Source organism: Microcebus murinus, chromosome 11 (genome assembly GCF_040939455.1).
Source record: "Microcebus murinus isolate Inina chromosome 11, M.murinus_Inina_mat1.0, whole genome shotgun sequence".
Taxonomy (NCBI): domain Eukaryota; kingdom Metazoa; phylum Chordata; class Mammalia; order Primates; family Cheirogaleidae; genus Microcebus; species Microcebus murinus.
The window spans coordinates 53071701-53096502 of NC_134114.1; the positions used below are offsets into that span (position 1 = coordinate 53071701).

The 24802-nt window shown below is 44.6% G+C and overlaps 1 long non-coding RNA gene across 1 annotated transcript; it reads left to right on the forward strand.

Moving 5' to 3' along the window:
* The first annotated feature begins 2183 nt into the window (after positions 1-2183).
* On the forward strand, positions 2184-19979 carry LOC105882014 (uncharacterized). The gene is made up of 2 exons (XR_001159022.2): positions 2184-2353; positions 19830-19979. It is a non-coding gene; the product is annotated as an uncharacterized LOC105882014 (long non-coding RNA).
* The last annotated feature ends 4823 nt before the right edge of the window (positions 19980-24802 follow it).

Consider the following 24802-nt stretch of genomic DNA (forward strand, 5'->3'; position numbering starts at 1 on the left):
AATTTTCTTTTATGCATGTGTAGATACATTGATTGACTTAAATTAATAAACACTTAGCAAGTACAAACTATGAGAGCATGGGCGTTGGCACAAGTTTGGGTTTCCACCAAGGCTCTGCATGTCATTGGCTGCATGATCTTGGGAAAGTTGTTTAACTCCTGACCCTTGGTTCCCTGTAGATGGGGGATAATAAACTCTATTTCCTAGAATTATTATGAAGATTTTATTAGATCATGTATGAAGAGTGCTTGGCATGGGTCCTGATGCAGAGTTCACGTCAACGAGTAGCACCTGTCATTGTTATTATGCAACCGAAACTGTCTCATTGCAGGGGATGCTCTCGCAGCATGACAGATCTAAGGTAGACTCAGAGCAACTCACAATTAAAGTCATTTGGAAAAGGTGCGGTCGGAAAATGGAAGCGATGATTGGGCTATGGATTTGCACGAGAGAAAGTAGGCAAATAGAGACAAGATCCTGGGCACACCAGCTGGTGTCTGAGCTTACAGTGCGTGAGTCAGTGCCCTGAAGCCGGTGTGGTTAGTTGTTGACAGAGAAGAGAATTCCTTTTCTTTATCAGATGCAAATCCCTAAGAGGTTCAATTTGAAAGTCATTTTTTGGACCGGCTGCTATAACCCAGCAGTTGGAGCCAAGATTGTTTTTCTGTGTGATTATAGCCTGGTAGGAAGAATCATGGCACGAGTCTAGCTACGGAGATTTAGACTGTTATCACTTATGGAATTCCAGCTAATGAACTCTCACGCAGCAGGACGCAGTTTCAGGGAGACCAGGAGACATTTACCCACCTTTCTTGCCTCTCCAGTGCACCCTCCAGAGCCCCTGTCTGGTTTCCCACACACATTGTTTGTTCCTCTGGGCATTGCTTCTCTGGAGGCTGGGAAAAAAGAGATTGGTCTTCCAAGGTTACTGAGCTTGTCTCTGTTCCTTTGCTATACAAACAACGTGTGTGAAGGCCACCCAGATTTCTGCAATTAAAGAGGAGCTTGCAGGGTAGCGTATGGCCAAGGCTGCTTCACAGTGTGCCAAGTCGAGGCTCAAGTTGCTTCTGTGGGAGGACCCCCTTGCTCTTGCTAACTAAGCAGCCTGCCTGTCCACTGTGCAGGGGGCATATGGGACTTGGAGTCCCAAGTCATTTTTTTTTTTTTGCCTCTGGGCTATGTTCTGAGCTCAGTCAAGGTCTGCTGATGGATCGCAAGTTGAAAGTGATTTTATGTTAGCAACAGAGATTCAAACAAGGGAAATCTAATAAATCCTAATGACCTATAGCAGTGGTTCCCAGAGCATGCCCTGGACCAGTAACAGCAGCCATTACCCGGGAAACATTATAAATGCAAATTCTAGGGCCCCACCCCATTCTTACCCACTGATTCACAAACTCTGAGGGTTGGGCCCAGTGTTTGAAAAAGCCCTCCAGGTGATTCGGATGCAGGCCAAAGCTTGAGTACTTCTGGCCTGTAGAAACCCTGGCAGTGGGAATGAAGAAAACCCTTCTGAAAGTTAAGGAAACCCAGGTGTGGCTAAACAGGTGTGTCTGTCCCCATGTCCCAACTAGCACCCACCCCCAATGATCTAAGAAAGGAAGGACAGGCTATGGGGTAGGACAAATGTACGAGAGGAACACACCTGAGCCTATGTGAGTGGTGTTCAGCTTCAGTTTTCATCTGCTCATTTATTAATTAGGTTTTTCAGTGCCATGTAGAGGTTTCTGTTTGTCAGAAATAGCCATCATTATGTACAGGATTCTCAAACTTGTAAGAATGATCCCGACAGGTGAGGAAACAGAGAGGAAGACAGCTCCACTGGTCCTGAAGGGCAGAACCAGACAGGAAATCCCCACGAGGTCCGCAGCTCAGAGGAGAAAAGAAACTAGATGAAAAGGGAAGGGAAACAGAAAAAAGAACATAGATGGAGGAGTGGACACGGGCAGACCCACCCCAACATTTGCAGGACCAGGGGCAAAAGGATAAATGGAGACCCATGGAATATGTATCTAGACATTTAAAATTTATAAACCCATTGAACACTAAGTGAACAGACCATTAAGTAAACTATGTAATATCCTTCGATCTTGACAAATATATCATCATGGCAAACCAGAAGCCCAGGGTTGGTAAGTTTAGAATTCCTGATTCCTCGGGGTTCTAGAATGAATAATGAAAGGCCCACAGCCTGCTCCCTTTCTCTTCCCACTGTGGCTCAGTCCCCAGGGCATGAGGGCTTCATTCGCACGCGTGGACACACCAGCTCACAAGTGCCAGCTCCATGCATACCCCTTGCAGACCTAGGAGGAGTCTCCTAGCAGCAGAGGCTGGAGGCAGGGAAGATGCCCAGGTAGGCTCTGGATATAGACTCAGGGCTTATAGGGCAGGGAATTCTGGAGTCTCAATTTCTTGGAGCATGATCTCAAAGGGAGTAGACTCTAGATGGTCACACTTCCTTGTCCCATGGATTCTTCAAGCCACGGGGAGGGTAAGGAAAACGAGCAGATCCTCTGAATAGTGGGTCCAGGACAAAAGCCATCTTGCCCAGGTCAAGCATAGTACCAGATAGAAAAGAGGAGGAAACATCAAGAAAGTGAGAGAGAGAGGAGGAAATAGCAGTTGAGAAGACCTTAGAAGAAATCTTTTGAAATGTGGCTTTTACTGTTACTCATACCAGGAGGGCCCTAAATGTTCTTCTGGGCATCAAGGTAGTAATTGTTCCTCTGGATGAGCCCCACTCCACACAGTGGGGAGACATGAGTGCCCATGCCCAGTCGTGTTTTATTCTTGCACGTATGTTACAGTGCAGAGACTAGAGACTCCTAATTTTCCTACCATAATAACTGTGGAGCCATCATAACTTGCTATGCTGCATACCGAAGAGAAAAAAGGAAGGGAGGAAGGGACGGAGGATGGAGGTTAGTTAATGATCACAGACGAGAAGTTTCTCTGGATGAAACAAAGGAATATTTCATCAGATAAACAACTGCAAAGCAAGTTTACACAGAAAGCCGGTAACTTGATGCAGCATTTTGGAGCCTTATGATGTGGGTTGGTTGTTACTTGGCTTAGCTACTGACATTGCAAAAATTTCATTTGTGAAGGTTTCTCTGGCCAACTGTTTTGATGTAGATTATTTGAATTTTGTTGTTTGCTGTTTAGCAGACATGAAATATGAATCCATTTTCTTTCTCTGGGAATGTTTCATTTCCTGGAGCTGCAAACGCAATGGGGTTAGGTGAACTGCTCCATTTCTGAGCCATGTGTTCATAGTCCTGGGTGACAGTGCAATCCAGCTCACGGCACTCCTGTGAGCTCTCAAAATCATTCTTTGTATTGTTTCTTGGGAGAAAAAAAAATTACTTTCTAAGAATAAAATCAACAAAAAGAATCACGAAGGAAAAATTGATAGAAAAACATCTTGAAAACATACTTTACAAAAAGCAAACTGGAAAATAGGTATATCACAAATATAGCAAAGGCAACAATTATTAATATGGTGTATAAAAACATATATACATTTTAAAAATCATCTATGTCCCAATTTTTAAAATATAAAAAAGACAATGGCAGACCATTCACAAAAGAAAAATTATAATGACTAAAAAATATTTTTAAATATTTGAAAGAATGTAAGATAAAATGAGGTTATGTTAATTGATATCATGTTTCTGGACGTAACTTTACAAATGTGTCAAGAGCCTTAGAAACTGTCCATGGCCTTGACCTTGGACATTTAGGAAAAATGTGAGGAAATATTGATATAAAGAGATGATCTTTGCAGCATTGTTTGCAATAGGATTTTTTTTTTTTTGACTGTCTCTGCTGCATCAGAGTTACTTATGTTCTGCATCTTACACTGTGCCTCAACTCTTTGGGGATTTCCTTCATTCAGTTATTCTCTGTCTCATATATCATCAATCTCTCTCTCCACTGAACACAAATATGCTCAGTATTTTCCAAATGTGTGAATCCTTTTTTGACCTCACCTCTCAGTCTGGCTACCACTCCACACCTCTTCTTCCCTCTACAGGGAAACTCAAGAACTATCTCCACATGCTTCCTTCACTTCCTCCCTACTCTCTACTCACTCAATTAACCCTTCTTGTCAACCTCAGAGATGACCTCCCTCTGGCAAAGTCCCATGAACAGTATTGCACATATGTAACCACTCCCTCTGTATCTTTCCTGGCTTCCAGGACACCCCAGTCTTGCTTATCCTCTTATCTCAGTGGCTACTGTTTATCGGGCTACTTTGCTGAAGCTTCCTTCACCACCCACCTTTTAAAGAAGAGAGCTCCTCAGGGTTCAGTTTAGAACATCTTCTCCGTACGTATTTATTTCCTTAGGTGATCTCCTCCAAGCCCATGGCTTGATGCTATCTTAATGCCAATGATGCACAAAATGTATGCCTCTGACTTGACCCCTCCCCTGATGCTTACACTCATACAGCTGACTGCCTATTTGATATTGGCACTTTCCTATCTTGAGCATCTCAAACTTTGCATACCCAAAGCAGACCGCTAAGCCCCATCTCCCTCTCCCCAAAATACCCAGCCCTCCTTCTACATTCCCTATCTCCTTAAATAGCATCACCCATCTGCTCAGTTATTAAAATGAGATAATTGCATGTCATCCTCGACTCCTCCAAACAATCAACACATTCTGTTGGTGCTACTTCCAAGATGCAACTTAAATTGCACTACTTCCTCCCCTCTGCACTGTGACTGCCACCCCCTTAACTCCCAGTCACTACTTCCTCCTGCCTTAACTAATGGGATTGTCTCCTAAATGATCTTTCTACCTCTATACTTGCTTCCACTCCTACAATCCTTTATTTAAACGACACCAAAATTTTAAAAATGCAAATCAGAGCACGGAGGTCCATTTCACTTGAATAATTTCCAAATTGTTACAATGAATTACAAGGCTGTGCATGGTCCATCTCCAGCCTAGTGATCTGACTCTGTCTCCTAGCAACAGCCTGTGTGCTCAGCTCTGCCGCCCCCTCCCTCTGCTACTTCCTGGAACGCACATGTGCTCACAGTGGTGTTCTTACTGCAGTCAACCATGAGACATGGAATATAAGCTTGGAAGGACATGAAGTCAATTTATTTTTAAACATGTTAAATTAGTTTGTTAAAAGGCACCTTAAATGTGACCATTGAGCTCAAATTCTACATTAATTCATTAATTTTGGCTAAAATGTCAATGGTACAAATAATATAGGGTATTTTTTTTTCTTTCAAGTAACAGGAAGCCCTGCAGTGGGCAGTCCACGGCTGGCAGGCACCTATAAGCTGTCATCCCCGTACTAGTTGTCTTCGATATTAATATTTTCACCCCTTCGCCTTATATGGGGTTTTCAACCTCAAGGTCATCTCCTGGTCTCAGGGTGACTGTTGCCATTCCAGTCATCACATCCACATTCCAGAAGAGAAGAGGAAAAATGTTTGGAATTCCATTTGAGAAGAATGAAGTAGGGTCTTTGAAAAGGGGAAATATTAAGACAGATCATCTTCCCATGATTTCTCATAAAAAAAAATTCTTGGAAAGGAAAGGAGGAAAGATTAGATTGAGAGTAAAGGAAATACATTCCTTTCTACAACCAAGGACAAAGGAATCTGAAATTGAGAGGAGGAAGAAAAAGAGCTAACCTTTTGAACATCTTTATTGTATACCTGGTACTTTATCTACAATATCTCAGGATGGGTTGTGTTACGGGCTGAAGTGTTCACCATGCCCCTACCCCACCATGTTTATATGTCGAAGCCCTAACCCCTAGTACTTCAGAATGCAATTGCATTTGGGTCTTTAAGGAAGTTATAGGTTAAAATTAGGTCATTAGACCAGGACCTAATCCAATATGACTGGTGTCCTTATAAGAAGAGGAAATGAGGACACAGACACATAAAAGGAAGACCAGGTGAAGACACAGGGAAAAGACAGCCTTCTACAAGCTTTAGAGAGACGCTTCAGAAGAAAACAACCCTGCCAACACCTTGATCTTGGACTTCTTGCCTCCAGAACTGTGAAACAATAAATTTCTGTTGTTTAAGCCACCCAGCCTGTGGGACTTTGTTATGGCAGCCCTAGGAAACTAACACATGTGACCATGCCTATTTTTCAGATAAAGAAACTGACACTCCAAGAAGGTAGCATACTCTAGATCGCAAGCCAGTAAGTGGCAGTGCCAAGATCAAATACCAAGGTCAGCCTCAAAGGCTGTGCCCTTCCATCCTGCCAAGTAATTCTGTTTGGCACCCAGCCCCTCCTCTTAACAATTGAGAGTGTATTTCCCCCAAAGACTTAAATGGTCTGCATCCTGTTCAGATGTTTCATTAAAAGGGGGAACACAAGAAAGAAGTGCCAGTCAAAATGAGGCAAAGAATGTTTCAGGCTCAACTTCTGAAAACCGACTAAGAGGAGATGGCAGTGAAAATCACTCTGTGAACATGCAGCATGCTCAGAAATATTTCAAACACTTGAAATCATCTGTCAACCCAGATGGAAGATAATCAATGATTTTCATTCCCTGTTTAACAAAATTGTAAATTTTTTTTAGGAATTTTAATCTTTTTGATTCTGACATTCTGTTTACAAATCCTGGTGATTTTAGAATTGTTGATTCCCCATGAAATTAGGAGGGCATTATTATTCTTGCTTTTCCCTAGATAGCACTCTGCTCTGGTTATTTTGTGCCAAGCTGCCTTGATAGATTAGTAACATTTAGAAGTAGCTTATCTTACTGATCGAGCAGTTGAACACCTAGAAATTCCCCTAAATTATAAATCAATGTCATCTGTACACAGATACTGGGCCAGAAGAAAAGGGCTGGGCCTTCCTAAATGACAATAGCTGATCTGACAAACTAATGGAAACTTGCATGTAAATAAAGAATGGGATTTTGTAGAAATAACATAGTATCTTAATTGGGAACTAAATCACAAGTTTCTGTTCAAGGTGGCAATTTGAAGCCACATTTTTATCTTCTCTTCATCTACAATTCTAATGAAATGAACAAGGAACCATAAAAATAGGAGAATGCCTTTATCAATATGAAGCAGGGAAGGATAACATGAAAGGCCAGACATTTTGAATAATACTTGCAATATATAAAAACAGAATGGGATTGAGGAAGTCCCCACCTGCAAATTAACATATGTGTTCCACTTATCTACTGCTGTGTAACTAAGCACCCCTGAACTTAGTGAGTCAAAACAACATCATTTATTTTGCTCATGGATCTCATTTTGGACAAGACTCGGCAGGATCTGCTTATCTCTGCTCCACTGGAGAAGCTAAAAGGCTGGAGTGTGGAATCAGCTGAAGACTCACTCACTCACATCCCTAGTGGTTCATGCTGGGAAGACCCATGGGGGGGGGGTGTCTGGGGCATCTCCCTGTATCTCTACGTGGTCTCTCTCCAGTGTCTCTTCAGCATGGTGGCTCCAGGGCAGCAAACGTCTTGCAAGTTGGCTCAGGGGTTCCAAGGTGCATGCACCCAGAGAGGAGAGAGGAGAAACAGAGAGACAGAGAGGGAGAACCAGGCTGAAGCCACATTGTCTTTCATGTTCCGGCACTGGAAGTCACGCATGTCACTTCCATCATATTCTATTCACAAAGGCCAGATCATTTTCAAGGAGAGCTGTGTGACTGGGGCTGCAAAGTTGGATGGCATGTGGCATTTAAAAAATGCAATCTGTTAAATACATGACAGAAAAACACAACTAGGAGGAAGTGACTGTGGTCACTAATAAAGCCAAATTATACCTTCAAGGTCAATGAGACAGGGGCTAGAAATGAGGGTGAGCTAGGGGTGAACAGGTCTGGGAGAAGACCACACATGGGACAGCTCCCTGTGGGGCTCTTGCCACAGTGTCATTTGATGGAGGCTGGAGGACCAGGCAAGACGGAGCATCGTTCCCGCCATTTATTAAAAGAAAGCATCCACTTGAGTTAAAAAGCAAGCACAGTTAACTTCAGCTGGCACAACAGGTGTGTATAAGGAAATGCTTCTCAGAGCAGTAACTTCCCTGCCCCAGGGCTGCCTCTGATCTTACTTTCTCCCTGGGCGTCAGGGACCTGAGAACCTCGCTTTAATTAATTTGAACTAGAGAAAAGATAAACTTTTAATGTACACCTTTAGTCTGGAACTAAAATATTTGGACAAGTACCTACATAACTCTGATAAAATCTACCTCAACACCTAATATTAGGCATGCATAGACTTTTCTCGGAAGGAAGGAAGGAAGGAAGGAAGGAAGGAAGGAAGGAAGGAAGGAAGGAAGGAAGGAAGGAAGGAAGGAAGGAAGGAAGGAAGGAAGGAAGGAAGGAAGGAAGGAAGGAAGGAAGGACACTGGACATAGAGAAAAATAAAATTGTTCAAAACAAAGAGCCAGTTTTAAGATTCAGAGTAAATACGTCCCCCACCTCCAAGATACAGGGAAAACACTTTAAAAATTTGAAACCTATGGGTTTCAGAGATCTGAAAAAACACAATCTGAGAGTATTAAGGATTGCTTTCAGATTTAAAAAAAAAATAGCAAATTAAAGACATGCAATGGAGACAATAGAGGTAATAAACAATAAGCTAGATACTAAACTAATAAGTGAGAATTTTAAGGCTAGATATTTGTCTACTGTTCATGAGGAAATGATACAGAAAATTTATACAATGAGCCAACCTATAAGAGACATAGTAGAAAAATCCAGTAAGACATTTTCCCTCCCAGGAAAGAATAGCAATAACTTTCCTAAAGGAAATCTTGAGATTTCTAATCAAAAGCTTACAAATTATTTGGGAGAAAAAAATCCACACATGGCATACTCTAGTGAAGTTATAAAAATTCAAATTAAACTTTGAATTTAAAGACTCTGGAAACCCACGAACATTTTTGTATATAGAATTATATTCAGAATAGAAATAAATTAGATTATCAGAGTTTCCTATAATACTAAATCCCAAAGGGTAAAAGAGTCAAATAATGGTTCCAAATACTGACAAATAATTAGAACAAATAAGGTAACTTGATAATGTGGCCTATGACAAAATAAATACTCAAAAGTAAAAAAATCTTTTCCTGTTCTGGACAATAATACAGCAAAGTAAACTCAATTCTGAAAAATGCCAGGAAGTGGGAAGGAAATTGAGGACACGTGAGTCTAATATGAAAACCATAAGAAATCCATGGGGAGATTCAAGGTTTTGGTTCTTGACTGAGAGTTGGGCAGAGGAGTGGATACCACCAGCCAATGGGGAATGGGATCGGTTCGTGCTTTCTTTGTTGCAGTTTTTACAATCCCACCTTGCCCTGGGCGGGTCGTGGCTGACCTTATTACCGCAGTGGGACAAGAAAACATCAGCCTCAGCCCAGTGCCAACTGGCCAGTTGGAGGTGATGGGGTAGCACCATGGCAATGTCCCAGGCTAGCAGAGGGGAACCTGGGAAGAGCTGGTACAGGTGTGCTGGCCAGCCCCCGGGAATGTCTCCTAACCCACTCCCCTTGTGTGACTACCTGATCCCCTTTGCACATAAAACAGGCAGCCAAAAACAAACACACATTTCCTCATTTTCTCACAAATAAGTCCTGAGAACCTGTGTCGTCCAGCATTTTCTCTCCTCAACTTAGGATGTCTGCTTGACTGCATCCGTGGTGAAGGATGTGCAGTACCAGGAGAAGCACGTCAAGGGATGCTTGCTGCTCACCATAATCTGCTGTTTCACTTGGTGAAACAGAAGCAAGAAGTCTTCCCTCCAGGGTGCTCACAATCCCAACTGTCACACCACACACACACACACACACACACACACGTCACCATCAGCACCACCTCTGCCCCATCCCAACATCGTGCCACACCTACACCACTTGTGTGCGTGCACACACACGCACACTTCTTATTTTAAGATTCTGTTTGTCTACAACATAAGCCAATGACTCCTCCAACATTTTCAGGCCAGTGTGTAACCCAGGGACCGAGTAACGTGCACTCATATTTGTTAAATAGGATAAAGGGTTTCAGGAGAGCATAGGAGGGACATTGTGTTGCCAGGACGTCATCCTTACCTCTGCTTGTGTTGCTCAGGGAGCAGAAGGCTGCCCCTTCCCACTGTGGAAAGGCTGAGTGCCTTCCAGAACCCCCACTGCTGCACACACTCTTTCACACTCACTCCCCCTCACATCCTGCTGTAAATATTTCTGAAGGCTGAGCCACCCACCCCTTGTAATGTGTCCATCAAGCCGGCTGGCATTAAGCAATGCTTTATTGGTGGTTTCTCCAGGATGTCTCCCTCCCACAGCCCAGAGGAGACTGAGGAAGATGGATGAGTTTGACCTAGAGTGAAAAGGAGCAAAGAGGGTGATCTTCTCACTCTCGCATTTGCCCGTGAACTTTCCTTATGTCTGCAAGAGTCACAGAGGGCTCTGTGTGTCCCCCACGTCCCTATGGGAAGGCCCCAGGGCAATCGTGCTGGCCGGATCCAGTGCCTCCGCGAGGATTTGGGCCCCACTCTCAGGGCCTAAGAGGCCAATTGGAGGAAGCTCAACCCCCATGTTGGCTGGACTGTTCAGGAACTAGCATAGATTTGGGGGCCTGCAGGGGGGCAGTCTCCCTTACCTCTGTCCCGCCATACCCAGGTCATAGCCAGAATCAGTCTGACCATTGAGTTGCCCCTAAAACCATCTCAAGGAGAGGGAAGGAGGCAGGAAAGGAGGCCAGATGTTCTATGAATCAGCACAGTATCTACTCAGTGCTTCCTTTTGGCTTTATTTCTTGGTAATGTCATCCAAGAGGATAGAGTTTAGCAATACTGAGAACCCTAAATTGTGCTTTAGCTTTAATCCATCTGGCTAGGCTTCAGTAGGATTCCCCTAAGCTGCATGTTTGGAATAATGAAGACATTTTTCCATAGTGATAGAGTCATACATTAGACTCAGGCTCTGAGGACACCCACAAATGCCTATGTGATCGGCGATGTTTTTTGACTTAGGGGTTGACTCTTGGAACAAACCTGCCGGCCACATGGGCAGTGGCTGAATGAAAGCAGGACCACTGAGCAGAGAAGCTCAGACCTTGGCCTGAGCTCTGACCCCAGCTCTCCTCTTACCAGCAGTGAGCACTGGGGCAAGTGGCCTCATCTCACTGTGTCTTAGCCTCAGACCTGAGTCTAGGATGGGGATAATCATAGCAGCCTCCTTCTAGGGTTGTTATGCAGATTAAATGAGATAATACAAGTAAAATGGTTAGCGCAGTTCCTGCGTCACTATAAATCAATGCTAGCTTGTAACATTCAGCAAGTATTGATTGTGCAGAGCCAGGCTCTGTGCTGGACACTGGGTTACAGAGTGAGTCAAACTGAAAAACCCAAACTCCCTTCCCTCGGTCAGGCCTTGGGTGCAGAGGCACCTTGTTGGCATGGGTCCAGCTGAAGGGACAAGAGCATTGAGTGGGTGAGACCTCCTGCCCGGGGAAGCTCCAGGACACCTGCAGGCCCCAGATTTGCTTCCTGTCACTCAGTTTCCTGCTCGGGCCTAGAGATGCAACTGTCCATTTCCTTCTTCTGCTCTGAGGCCCATCTCTCCCTTCCCAGGTGACTGCCAACTTGAAAAGCATCCTACTTCCCTTCACCCTCCTGCCTGGCAGACAGTTTTCAAGGGATGCTTTTCTGCTTAGTGACACTGGGAAGGACACACTCCTAGCTCAGGCCTTCTCCCCCATCGCCAAACTGCAGAGGGAAAGACACTGATGCGTGTCAAGTGACAATGCTCTTTCCTTACATGAAGGACCAAGGCACAAGCTCATGAGGGCAGAAATTGGCCAATAACTGCTTATCTGAATGATTCAAGGACTTTTTCCAGCTCTCCCTGGAAAATTTCAATTCAGTGGGTCTGCAGTGAGGCCAGGCATATTTTTTCAAAGTTCCCTGGTGATTCTGATGATCGGACAGATTCCAATGGGATCAAAGTGACACCCAGCTCCCTGGGACTCCAGCACAGGAGCATGGCCACACGTCTGGGCTGAGTCTGAAGCCTCAAGGGGTGGATGCGGAAAACAGATAGCAGCCATGAGGGACCCCTGCACCCACTCCCTGGGTCCCTGCCACCAGGGAGAAAGAACAAGCAGGCAAGGTGGCAGGACCCCATTAAGTAGGAGGTGGGGCAGGTGGGGTTGGGGGTGCAGTTACGGGAGATCCCACAACTAGTGGGGAGGGTGGAGAATTCCTTTGGTCCCAGGGCTGGCCTAGCCAGTCTTCAGATCCCCAGTGACCTTGGGCCTCTCAGGGATGCCTGTAAATCAACCCACATAAGCCAGAGACTGCCTGTGTGTTGCAAATTGCCATAAAATATTGTTTTAGTGGGGGTGGGGGGAAACCTCTGGCCCTTTTAAAAAAGTCACAGGACCCCAGGCCCCCTGGCAAATCCCAAGGGAGACAAATTATTGCTAAGGAATAAGCTCTGTGCCCTGGCCTCCCACTCGCTGAACCTGCAGCTGGCCTCTGTGAGGCTGGGCTGTGGCTGTTGCCCTGGGGACAGCCTCAGGGCTGAGGCGCCCAGCAGGTGTGCCGGTGAGGCAGCAGGAGCCTGAAAAAGGCAGAGCTTTGCACGGGGCCTCCTTTTGGACCTGTAGAAGCTGATGCAAGCTACATTATTATGAAAAGTTATTAACTGATATTCAGTTACAGGATCATGGGCTGAACAAAGAATGAGGCCCAGTGCAGCCGAAAACCATATGGTCTTGGAGGCTGCACACACCTGCAGAGAACAGGCAGGCCTGGTTAGGAACCGTCATCAATTCTAGGAAAGCCATAAAGTTTGGACTTGCTTCATGGCACTTTCTAATTAACTGTGCGGTGAGTTTTCTCCACTTCCTTATAAAGGCCTGTGCCCCTCCTCCACCTGTCTCTGTCTCCCACGGCCCAGGACAGCTGGGGAGAGAGTTCTCTGTGAGACTCCCAGTGCTCAGACCACGGAAGACATTGTAAATAGGAAGACAGCATTTACCTCTGTGTCCAAAGCAAATATAGAGGTGGACGTCTTACAAAGTTATCATAAGGAAATTATCCAAAAGGGGAAAAAATAGTGTTTTTATATAATAGCACAAACCTGAAAGCCACTTATATTGATTAAGTGTAGGAAAGTATATTGATTAAGTATAGCAGCTTGGCTCATTGTGGTAGTGGGATTGTGGATCATTTTTTCTTGCCTTTTGCAAAGAATTGTGTTAATGCTTTTGTCATGTTTGCATAACGCACATTTAAAAATAAAATGAAAAGAAAAACAAAAGTAAAGATTATTATTTTAAAAAGCAGGGTAGGGGTAGAAGAGAAACATAGATAGGCAAGGCACACAGAGCCAAACCTACCCTAGTTTTCCAGAATGCAGCCACATGAAGTGACTTTCAGGGGGAAGAATTCATCTTTCATCACCGTTCATCCACTTGAGAAAGAAGAAGAGAAATGAAAAGTGTGTTGGAAGGGAGCAGACGTTTCCACCAGCTTCTGCTCTGGGTGGGGCGGTGATCTGACCCTAGAGATGCTGAAGTCATTGGTTGGCAGTTACCAGGGCGAGGCTGTGCCTGGGTTTACTCCATTTAACCTCTGCGATGTGAGCTGGGCAGGAAGATAAACACTGACCAAGTGCAAAACAAGGCCCCCAGTGCCTGGGCGGATGAATGTGCTCCAACAGCTGCACATGGAGAATGGCAGGGCAAGATTTACAAAGAATTCCCAGAAAGCGACCCTTGGCCCCCTCTCAGCTGGGAGCCCTGCCCTGGGCCAGGTTCCCTGGTGCTTTACTGGAAGGTCTGGCCACTAGCTGCCTGTGTCCCAGCCTACACTGTGCTTTGCAAAAGGAGTTACTTCAGAGGAACTCAGAATCTTAACAGATAACATTTCTGCTGTCTCAGGATTCGCATGTGGACCTGGAGTTGGGGGACAGTCACTTCTATAAAATATGACGATTGTATAAATATGCCTTATATTTAAATTCAAGAGACTCCTCAAAGGAAGAAAACTCATCTCAGGGCTGGGTTTTCTTCTTTATCACTCTGGGTGTGAAAGGAAGATTCAGAGGACAGGGTTGTGCTTTTGGAAGAGGAACCCAGAGTGTGGGGTCCGTACCCCTCCACCTTCCTGTGCTTTGGAGGATGAGACAAGAGACAAGCTTACAAAATAGCTCATATTCCAGCCCCAGAAGGGAGGTGGCCACACTGTATAATATTTCCAGTTAAGGGAAACACATAAATGTTCAAGAAACAGCCTGGAACAATCAGGGCTATAATTCCTGGCTGCAGCAAACAGAAGGGAGGGAGCAGAAGGGGCCACGCAAGAGTAATTAGGCAATCGCTGACCACGGCTCTGAACCTGCAGTCGCTGATAAACACAACATAAATTTTTTAAGGGGCCACGCTGCACGGAGCACAACTTTGATATCTGAGAAGCAGCCAGATTTTGCCCTTATGAGGAATCAACTCAAAGCTTGTAAAATACACCTGCGATTCTAGCAGGATCTCTTCCAGGCGAATGTGCTTACTGCCTCCTTGCTGCCCTGCAGTTTGTAACTGCCATTTGCATGTCTTCTTTTGAGGAATTGGCCTCTTGGTGCTTTGGGGATGCTTTAGAGACAGTGAGGAAAAATAGTTTTACCAGTTGCTGCCTCCCAGTCGCTCAGAAGTGATATTAAATCCGGGGGCAGTTAACACTCCCTCAAGAAATGAACCTTAGAGATAAAAGTCTTTCTTAAGCCCTCCAAGATTCTCTGCTTTCAAGCATCTTCAATGTTTTAAAAACCTCTCCCTTGCTTTCATGTCATGGCATTTGTCTTTGGGTTTCAGTAGAGAGATGGAAGATAGGATCTTCGTGGGGGTTTCTACTGGAAGTAGGTCAAAGGAAGAAGTCTTGCATTCCCAGAATAGAGTGGTCTTCCCTGCCCTTGGTCAAATATTCCCAAACTCTTGCATTTCGTAGCTGAACATCTTGAAGAAAGAAAGAAAAAGAAAAACTATGAAAATCAAATGTAAAACATGATCGATTTTATATAGAAGTCATATTGAAGAAACAGACAGCCTAGTACTAGATCATATGATCCTTGCAGGTGTGCTGGCACCCATGTGCTCCCACCCTCTAGCTGAAACGCCCTGCCCTCTATTTCCAAATGTGCAGCTCCTACCTATTCCTCCATGGTCAGTTTCTAATGCTCCATCCTCCTCCAAGTGCTCTCTGACCTTCCCATCCCACAGGTATGAGGGATTTCACAGTGCTCTGGTTATGAGCACGGGCTCTGCAGCCAGAGAGCACAGGCCCTGCACTGTCATCTCAGCATCGCCACTGGACATCTGCAGGCTAGTCGCTCGACCTCCCCGTGCCTCGCTCTCCTCACCTACAAATAAAGATACAAACAGCATCTATGTAGGTTTTAAAATTGGGTGTGTCCATGCATGTGAAGCTCTTGCAAGAGTGCCTAGCATACAGTAACCACTCAACATGTATTAGCTACTGTGATTGCTCTATTAGTGCCTGTTTTTGCTTCTCGCAGGGTTATCTTGATGCTTTCTATTGGCATTCATTTTTGTTAAGTTTTTTTTGCCTTGGATTCTTCTTACTTGAAACCACATCTTATTTTGCATCCTTTAAAGCAGGGGTCCTCAAACTACGGCCCACAGGCCACTTGCGGACCGCCGAGGACATTTATCCGGCCCATCAGGTGTTTTTGCCGCCACTGCCTGTCCTGCTTAGCTGCCTACTCGTCTCGGGCCCACAGTGCACACGTGTGGAATGTGCACCGCACTCTCCAACGGCCCTCCAACAGTCTGAAGGACAGTGAACTGGCCCCCTGTTTAAAACGTTTGAGGATCTCCACTTTAAAGAATGATTTGGTGCTCTATTCTATTTTCTTAAAGTCATCTAATAGAAAAGAAGGATTGACTACTAAGCACGAGAGCAAATAAAACTGGTGTGCCCAGCTACTCTGTCTCGCTGATGTCTGGAATCACAGTATAAAGAAGGGAACATAAAAGAAATATCACAGAGGAGTGGAGTTGTGAACAGGATATATAAGAAGAGAAGGGCATAAAATGAAGAGAAGGGGAAGGATCGCAGGGTACTCCAGCTCAAGAATTGATGTGTGGAAAGGCAGGTGCCGCCAGGCCAGGTGTGTGGAGGATAGGAACTGGGGCAATGGTGGAAAAAATATTCACCAAGACCCTAAACTCAGGGAGCACTGTGCTTTCCACATCCTCTGTGTTTTCCCAGGGGTGCCCCTCCACTGTGCCCCATTCCTTTCAAAGCAGCATTACTTTTGCCAAGGGCAGAGAGTAAACCCATGGGCCGGCCCCTGCGCTACTCACTGGCACCCCCTCGATGCCCTCCTCAACCTCCACTCCCACCACCTGCTCGCCTGGGAGCTTCTCCCCAGCTGTGAGCCCTCAGGCAATGCAGCGTCCCTGTGGGTCCCCCTCAGGTGACAAGGCAGATGTTCTCTCCCAAGCCAGTGACAAGAATGGGCATGCCCGTGAATGTCTGCTTGCCTGCTCTCCCCCTGAGTCCAGCGGGGCAGGTTCCCGGGGCTCTGAGCCACTCTTGAGGCTAGGACTTAAAGCCTGCGACCCGAGTGGGTACACCCGTCTGCCAACACTTTGGGAATGGACGGTACGCCCAGGGCATCAGAACTGGTGAGAACACCAAAGATCACCTAGTTGAGCCTCTCATTTTAGAAATGTGGCAAAGGACGCTCTAGGACACATGACCTGCCACATGTCACACAGCAAGTCTGCTGCAAAGCTGAGGCTGGCATCTGGGCGCTGTGCCTCCAGTCCTGGGCTCTTCTCACTCCTTTATCCTATGGGAAATACCACTTCCAATCTCAGATGCTGCTGTTTGCTTCTTCCCTCTGGTCTCATTTCCCATGTTGAAATTATATTGAGTTTCAATAAGCAGAATGTCAGAAGCATTTAGAACTATGATCTCCAAACTCTTTTGACCATAACCCACAGGAAAAAAATAAATGTTTATCATGACCCATAGACATTCATTATATAACTAAAGCAAAGGGTTTATGATACAGTTTCTATACTTACTAATTATGAGGCAAATGATATTTTCTATTGTTTGAAATGCTGGTTTGGCCCACTAAATAGAATTAATGATAGACAATTTAAAAAGCATTGACTTAGGAAGTATCTTCATGTGAGAACCACACAAAAGCAGATGCTGAGATGAGGACTATGTGCAGGTAACTTACTCACCAGGTGAGTCTGGAAAACACACATGAGGGGTGAGGAAAGTGAGAAGGGAAGAGAGAAAAGCCACAGGTCACTTGTGTAGGCAAATTGGGCCTTAGTCCCACCAGGACCCTGTAAGGAACCATTTATTGACATAATGTGTAAACCAGAGATGGGAAGCCTGGGGTACTTATCCACGGACTCCACTGGCTTATGGTTGAGGATTTCTGCTGAAAATATTAAGCCTGTGGAACTTCTGCCCTGCTCTGGGAGGGCTGAGTTGCTCCATTGGAGCCACAGAAAGGTCTCAGGCAGAGAAGAGCAGGGGGTCTAGGTGCTCAGGGGCGGGAAGCTTCAGCCGCAGGTGAACTCAGAGCTGGGTGGGGGGGATCCGTGGAGACCAGCAACAGCATCTTCTGCAGAAAGAGCATGTTGTCTCACACTGCTGTGCCCTTCCCATAAATCATCCTTACTAGATTTTAAAACGAAAAAGCCAAAGAGTGCCAAGTTAGTAGGAAAGAAAGGGTTAACAAAATGAGAGATGCTGTTAGATTCAGTTAACCCAGAAAAAATACCAAACACTCCCTTCTCATTTTTCACTTTATTGTAATATCACTGACTTAAAGAAAAGACGAGGAAAAAATTAACTGCAATCTGTAATCAAACTGTGTAGAATATTGCTGCTTGAAATGTTATGATCTGAGATGTCTGTGACAATAAATCCAAACATTAATGATATAAATATTTTTTACTGCAGAGTTTTCTTCCTCTACTTTGGGTTTTCTATCCACTCTCCAGCAGTGGGTGTCCAACAACGAGCCCCCTCCATGATACTTGGGCTTGCAGAATGACCCAGGAAACCAAACAGAAGGCACTAGCATATTTATAATCTGAAAGTCTTTGAGGTTGAAAGACTCCATGTAATTACAAATTGTCATCATAATACAAATATGTCTGGATAGACAAGTCCAAGGGAAAACTGCATTTTCACCAAGGACCAAGCCCTCTCTTTCATTGATCAAACACACATTTTGAATTTCCAAGCCTGGCATGTTCACACCCCAGCATGTGCAGTCCATCTGGAACACATGGTCAGTGGAGGCAGACGGGCTACAGAGCGGCTGGGGAAAGAGACGTGGACCTGGACGCTAGGCTTGCTTCTGCCCACAGCAATGTGACCCTGGACAAGTTTTCTGAACTTGTTTTTTCTGAATTGTGCAATCACTTTGAAGGGTAAGAAAGGGCTATGTCTTAGTTCTGGATAAGGGATCAAATAGAGAATTGCATCATCTCTTAGTTGCCTAACTTGGGATGTCCCATTTTGGTCACTGCCCTGACCTCCCCATCCCATCTTCAAATGCATAAACTGTATAGATAAAACTAGACAATGAAAAAATATCGGTTTATTCAAAGAGAATTCTCTGTCCACCTCTTTGTAATCATCTTGCTTTAAGATGCATATCATATCTGAACAAATGGATATACTCTTCTTATCCTTATTTTTGTCATCGCTGTCATCATCTACTGCCATAGCAGCATACTTATTGAATACCTACAGTGTACAAAGCATCGTGCCAAGTAATCAGCGGAAATACAGGGGCTCATAGTCATGGTTCTCAAGGGGAATTTTTGAAAGATACAAATCAAATGTATAAATAGAAACGTAATGACATGAGCAGCCAGAGGTTGGAAATGCCCTCCTGGTGAATAAGGCTAATACCCTTTGCTTTGAACCACCCTTACCCTCATCCATCCCTCATCTTTCCAATATGTACAACTGATTCTTCTCCACTGGACAGTTCCACCAGATCTTTAAATGGCGCAAACATTTTCCATCCAAAACAAAACCCTCACCAGGGTTGCGTTCTGACTGCCACCGTTCTCAGGCTAACATCTCAAAAGAGTCATCAAACTCTCTCCCTTTCCTCCCTTCTCACTTACTCCATAACTCCTTCCAACCTGACTGCCACCCAGAGTACACCCGGCATTAGCGTTGCCAGGGACCCGCCTGGTATGCAATCCAAGGAACATTTCACAGTCCTCATTCTTCTTGACTTCTCAGCAGCTTTTGACAGATCACTCCTTTCTTTTATTGTTAAATAAGCTTCTTTATGGACATAGAAAATAATAAGGAAAAGTGCAAAAATCATGAACATAAATGTTTACAAAATGAACATGCCTCTATAATCACCGTGTGGATAAATGGGACAGCACCAGACCCCTAGAAGCCCCTACCTTGCTGTCCCCTTCTAGTCACTACCCTTGCTGAGAGGTAACCCCAAGCAGTGGATGCTGTGGTGTACCCCCCAACCCCTCCAGGGCCGAAGCTACTCATTCATTGCCCCTAGCTACTAGGAGTGCTGGTGGCCAACAGCTCTTAGCCCAGTTGCCTCCAGGACTTCCCCTGGGTGAAGAGAGCCTTTCCCATGGTCTTGCACCATCCCTGGGGGTGTCTCCTAGTCAATGACTGGTTGGCATGTAAGTGACTGCAATGTAAAAACCTGGTCCCCTCACTCCAATCAGCACAACTCTGAAGAGCCATTGTAGCTCCAGAGCTCCCTGTTGGGTTAGCTGAGGCCCTGCTTGTGACTTCTCACATTTCTTTACAGGTGTTGACCCTCAGATCACAACCCAATAAACCTCCGGCACACAAATCTCTGCTTCCTGGGGAACCCAAGATGTGGTACCATGAGCCTAACTGCTAACATCACAGATTCACATGATTTTGAACTTTATGATAAATGGAATCGTACAGTGTATACTCTTTTGTGTCTGGTTTCTTTTGTTTGATATTCTGTATGTGAGGTTTACACAAGCTGTTGTGTAAAACAGTAGTTTGTTCTTTTTCATTGTGGTATTATTTACGGTATTCTTTAAATAAACGTACCTGAATACACTTACAATTATATTATTTATGGCCTCTTACGTCTTTTCAGATTTCTGGTTATTATGAGTAATGCTCTAATGAACATTGTGTACTTATCTTTTGGTGCACATAAATAAGAATTTCTGTTGGGTATACACCTAAAGGTGTAATGTCTGTTACGTAAAGTACATTAATGTAATGTTCAGCTGCAATGGGTATTGCTGAGAAGTACTCAAAGTATTTGTACCAACATACTACACTAAGCCAAGCAGGAGAGTTCCAGTTTATTTCTCATCTGGACCTCCAGAGAGTTTGCCAACCCCTAAGCTAAGCCAAAGAAGGAGAGAAACAAAATTTCTAAGGTAGAAAAGTATCTGAGGAAGGGCAAGGACACCAGTTTGTTTAGGTAGATAAGACAGGGTAGAAAAATACGAGTTAGATCAGACATCAACAAACTTCTTCTGTAAAGGGCCGGATAGTAATTATAGGCTTGGCTGGCAATATGGTTTCTGTTGCAACTACTCAACTCTGCTGTTGGAGCTCAAAAGCAGCCATAGACAATGAGCAAAAAATAACAGTAGGTATGTGCTGATAAGTTAATCGTATAGTCTCATTCAAAAAATAACAAAGTAAAAATGGCAAAGATGGGAAGTGGCAAAGATGGGGAAAAAGCATTATCTGGCTATAGATGGGTGAGTTTCAGTTCACCCTGGACAGCAGACAGAGCACAGAGAATGGAGGCTTAGGAAGGCGGAAGGGAGTCCTAGAGATCTGGGTGTGCACTCACCTAGAGAGCAACTTGGTTCTACAGGAGTGGATGAAAAGACTGGAAGATCAAAGGTGTAAATATAAAAGCACACATTGTGGTCAAGGCTCAGGCACCAGTTGAATCTCTTCCGTCTCTCTCAGTAGCAATGAACCCTCGGGAAGAAGGGTTATTAACTGCTCTATACCTTAGTTTTCCCATCTGTAAAATGGGCATAACCATAGTGCTTACTACATAGAGTAACTGCAAAGATTAGAAAAGTAAATGTGAGGCCCAAACAGAACCTACCACAAACCGAATGTTCACTAAATGGTGGCCTTATTATTATTATTATGACCACAGTTAAGGAAATCCAGGAAAGGAAGATCCCAAAGGCACAAAGGAATTTGCTCGACATTGTCTTTGCAGAACTTCTCTATCTCCATCTACTACATTGCATCAGAGTTAGGATTTTCTGAGAATTTGATTGACATTTTTAGGATCCACAGGCAAAATCCCAAACTTCCCATTTAAATGGAGTTGACCTAAATCTGCAAAGTGGCGATATCTTCAGGAGCAGCCCCTGGTGCGTTTCAAGTGGCATCGATTGGGCTGCCTGGAAAATCCTCTGGCTTACAGCAATCTCCTCCTCAGTGAGGCTGACATAAAGCCCCGGCTCGCTCCCTGTCAGTTCCAGCGGAGGAGGGGCTGCTGTCACTGAGGGAAGCATCAGCTCAGCCTGGCTGGCGCTTGCGTTCAGCTCTGTGTCACATCCCTCTGAATCTCGCACTACAACGTTGCTCATCTTCTAATCCACAGTGACTGAGGGTTATTACTTCTTAAGCTTCTTAATTTGCTGCTTAGAAAATGACGTTGGGGGGAGGCAATTAGTGTTGTGCACTTTTGAAGAGAAATTGCAGCCTAGCCTATGGGGGCTGCATGGGTCAGGGATTTCCTCGGCATCTCATTTGATCCTTCTCTCTTTTTTTTTTTTCATAGCCCTGTTTCAATCCATCTGGCTCCTTAAAACTCCAAGGTGACATCCTGGTGCCATGTTTAAAATTTATGGAAGCAACACTTGGCAAAGGAGAAGAACTTGGGTATAAGGAATATAGGTGACAGTCCCCTCTAATAAGATTGGCTTCTGGGAGATTTTGCCTGTCCTTACTGATTGATAAATACTGTGTATGGGTTTTTGGAGTGTGAATGTGTGTGTGTCTGTGTGTGTGTGTGTATTGAGTGAGAAGTTTGGACAGGGAGGAGGGATTGACTTGGGAAACTCTTTATTTTAAAATTTTCTTAGTGATCACAGCCTCTCTAATGTCATCTTGGTTATTTCTGGAAAAGTCATAGTGGAAATAGCTGCTACGCCAGTCAAATAAAAATGATGGGAAAATCAAAAGGGCATAGTCAATGCATGCCAGAAAAGTCCATCTTAGAAAGAGACCACAAAGAAGGGACTCTAGGACCTACCTGTGGGGGTCTTTAGCTTTGCCTTCTCCACTTGTGGAGGCAACAGAACAAGCCAGAAGCTGCCCCGGCCTCTGCTCTCTGACCACTGCGGCTGCCTCCACTCTGACCGACTACCCGACAGTAGGACTGTCGTGTGCCGAATGCCCACGTCACGGAGGCAGAGCTGCAGCTGGCAGGTTCAGGGCCCCTCTCTGACCTCTTCAGTCCAGATCCCATGATTCCTAGCTCTCACGGTTCACAGGACACAATTCTCTACCCTGGACCCTTGGTGACACTCGGATGGCCCCTTTACCTTCACAGGACATGGGATATGCATCTTTGGCTGCCAGACGTTGGTGTCAGAATCATCTTAGAGATTGTGGATGAAGCAAGCAGGGTCCAGAAAGCTTGCTTCCCTTGTCCCAGGTTTTATGACAACTCCGTGTGGAGCCCAGCATCTGTCCTCCCAGGCACCCTCATGCATGACCGTGGTGGGGCCAGTTCTCGCTCACTGCCACAGCTGCTTTCTCGTGTCCCTGCAGCTCGTTTCTGAGAGCTTGATTGCTTTGTGCCTGGCTCCTGGGCTGAGAAACACCAGCCCTCTCGTAGTCCTAGCATCCTTCCCTGAAGGTCAAGGTGATAATCCAGGCCAGAAGCACCCTCCTGAGACTCAGTCCCCAGAGGTTTGCTCTCTTAAGAGTACAGTATGTGTTAAAGGAGAAAGAATAAAAGTGTCATCTATCTCCAAATATGTGGGAATGCTATTGATTTTCATCGATGAAGAGTGCAGCCTCAGTGAGCAGAACAACCTTTTCTCCCCTGATGGATTACTGTGTTTCTGGAAATCAGTCAGACCACTCTGCTAACAGGGCCTGGTTCTGGATTCCATAACGCTTCGAGTGGTTTACCCAGTGGAGTCCTTCAGTCCTACAATTAAGTCTTCCCAAGAGGCCCACCCCTACCCCACACCCCCCATCAACTTTCTCACTCATAAATCCAACACTGTTTTGTCTGAAATACAGCAGATTTGCTTTCACTTGAATTTGAATTTGAAGTGGGAGGTCGTAAGGGTGAGGTCTGGACTCTAAGAGTAAGTATAAGTTATAATTATATTTCTTCACGTTATGCCTTTGATTATGTTTTGATTTGATGGATTGCATACCCCCTACTGCACACAGCAGGATCCTTTGCCAAAACTAAATACATATATTTTCATTAACCTTCCCAGCGACTTCCCAGAAATCTCTTTTGAGAAGTCTCCCCAGTGTTCCATGACAGAATCTCTTGCTAAAATCTTACCTCAAAGCCACAAAATTACTAGTAAAAAAATACTCTCTAGAGACCTTGGGACACTTCTAACACAGGATTTATTGAGGGCCATGGAGTGATCACTCTGACTAAACTAATAATTTGCTTTCTTCAAATACCAGGACAGACTGACATCTGCCTTCCTGAAGTGATTTCTCCTTTGGCTAAATGGGTGAACACTGAATCATCTAATTATTTGAGCTTGTATGACGATGACCTCAAGGTCACAGTATCTGAATCCACTAACCACTTCCTTGTTACATGACCACAGATAAAATCACTTCCTGTCTCAGTTTTCATGACTGTAAAATGATAAGCAGAGAGTTCCATTTAAGCCCCCAAATTGCCAGTTGGTACTCAGAACTAGTAGGCTGGGATAACTATTATTAAGAAATACTCAATAATGTTAATAATGATAACTGTTATTTCTAGTGCTGGTTTGGCTTGAGTTGATAGGCATGGAAGGAATGTTTTGTTTTAAGAGCTATTTAAAGAAGAGGATGAGAGTTGGGAGTGGTTGTACATTTATTTGAGTGTTTCAGTGCCCATGTCCCTGAGAGAGTATGGAAAGACTGGTGTGTTGTGTGGAGGAGAGATGGTTATCTGTTCCCACCCCGTCTCTTAAGCTGGTCTTGAGTTCACTGAAAAGTAGGGTCAGAATAGCAGTTGAAGAAGCTTGCCTTTTTAGAGACTTTGTGAGACTCTGGACAAAAAAAAAGGTGCTGCTTTGAGGCCTGGAGACATTGGGTGGAGAAGAATGCCAGTATCCCCATTGCTATGTGGAACCTGGTCTCCCCAACATCCTGACAATTGACAGCAACATTAGAGATAGAAGATGACACTGCAAATGAACATGGGCATTGTCACACAGCACCAATGGGGTTAATGGTAGGACAGTGGACTGAAAGTACAGCTGCAGCAGAGAGAGAGAGAGTCCATGGTTCATAGATCACTCCTAAGCAGGTGGGAGATTCTCTTTAGGAGCATCAGGAAATATCTGGAAGGAGGAGACTTGAAGTGGCTGAACAAGGTGAGAAAACTGAAGACTTCATTAGCGAGTAGGGAGAAGAAACTCAGGATTATTGATGTCATCGAGGTTTTACTTATAGCGGCAGAAAATAAATAAAAAGTGCTTTAAATATTTTAAAAATAAGCAAAAACAAACTAATCATAAACATGTGGGTCAATTTCTGGATTCTATTCTGTTTTAT